This window comes from Etheostoma spectabile, chromosome 6, assembly GCF_008692095.1.
Source record: "Etheostoma spectabile isolate EspeVRDwgs_2016 chromosome 6, UIUC_Espe_1.0, whole genome shotgun sequence".
Lineage (NCBI taxonomy): Eukaryota > Metazoa > Chordata > Actinopteri > Perciformes > Percidae > Etheostoma > Etheostoma spectabile.
This window is the reverse complement of record NC_045738.1, coordinates 13339515-13341092: the sequence shown is the minus strand read 5'-3', so window position 1 is coordinate 13341092 and position 1578 is coordinate 13339515. Positions and strand designations below refer to the sequence as shown.

The following is a 1578-nucleotide window of genomic DNA, read 5'->3' as shown; positions in this document are numbered from 1 at the left end:
TCGAGGGAGCGGGGAACAACGATGGTCACTGCAGACCTTGATACCTTGATGTCACCCACAATGCATTGCATTAATGCATTTGGTGCAAGAAAATACATCCACGATTAGGTGAAAATATAGGCCAACATTTTAAATGTATAGTTTTCTCATTGTTGGCTTAATATTTTTCTGTAACATGTAATATACCTGATGTCAATTACTTTATACATTTTGTTCACTAGATAGTTGTACGTGTGATTTATTTATTGCTAACAGAGGACATTCTGTTTTTGAGAGATGTAAGCATTAATATGATAAATTATGATACAGATCACACATTTCTAAATCTGAAACTCATGCAGCTGATTACCAAGTCTCATTGAAATGAGTCTGCAGGTATTTATGATGTGTAAAAAGCGGTAATACTATTTAGAAATAATATTTGTATTGCCCCTTTCATACAGGAAATAGACCTACTGTACAATAAGGAAATTGCATGACAAATCAGACATAAAATTAACATAAAACGGGGATAGAATGCAATAATTAATTATTAGATTAAAAAAAACATATGAATAACAAAATCGCACTTAAAGCAGTAGGCCTAGCGCTACATCGATCCTTATAGTTTGGGCTGGACATTATACCAAGGGCTGATGGGAAGTGTAGGATGGCATGTTGGAAAAACTAGTGAAACGCAGCCACGATCTCACAGATCTCACAAGTTTGATGCGGTAGTTTTCCACCTCCCCCTCTACTTTCGCCATAACACCAGTTACATCTCAAATTCTCAATTAAATCTTTATTTAAATGACCAAAACTCAATTTTGATTTCAAAGTAGGAAGATGTAACATTGCGCACTGGAATGGCCCATTTTACGCACAGCTACAATTTCAGAAACTTAAAACTATCTATTTAGTTAGTTTAAATTGAACCATATTTCTTACATACAGTATATGTATGTAATTTTAATATTAAGCTTGGAAGGCTACTGTAGAAGAATATATTGTATAAGAATGAAATGTCCTGTAGCCTGGGATGGCCTCGCTCCCATCGGTCTGGCATGTGCATGATAAGACATTTTCAGAATTACTGGAGCAAAGTGTACCTGATAAACATTTGGAACAGAATGCACCTTATAAAATAACTTGAAGTGACGGACAAATCTCGGAACTCTTGCAGAATCTGTCACCATTTTTCCTTTAGTACGTACATGAGTTGATGGGAATGATGTAACATGTTGATAATGTTTTAGAGAGGTGCTAATTATCTGGTTATTTTGGAAATGTGTGGTGCTGGTCATCACTGATTGTCCACATTCTAAAATGTGTAGAATTACAACATCAATATCTTAAGCAGCTCATGACTGAACGATGCAACAATATTTAAAAAATCCTCAGCGTTAGCTCATTGTGCTCATGTGACTCACTTTTCCATTTTGCACTTTCCATACATGGTGCTTGTTACGAGTGTCTGCTCTGTGTTAGATTAGATTAGAATAGATTAGATTAGATTATACTTTATTCATCCCACAACGGGGACATTTTGTTATTAGAGCAGCAGCATTTTCTTCAATAACAGCAAAAAACAAAAACACA

The 1578-nt window shown here is 35.2% G+C and overlaps 1 long non-coding RNA gene across 1 annotated transcript in view; it reads left to right on the top strand.

Annotated features, from left to right (window-relative positions):
- LOC116691733 (uncharacterized) overlaps positions 1-530 on the top strand; it is a 20981-nt gene extending 20451 nt beyond the window's left edge. The window contains exon 3 of the long non-coding RNA XR_004332540.1: positions 256-530. This is a non-coding gene — a long non-coding RNA (uncharacterized LOC116691733). The remainder of the gene's footprint in view (positions 1-255) is intronic.
- The last annotated feature ends 1048 nt before the right edge of the window (positions 531-1578 follow it).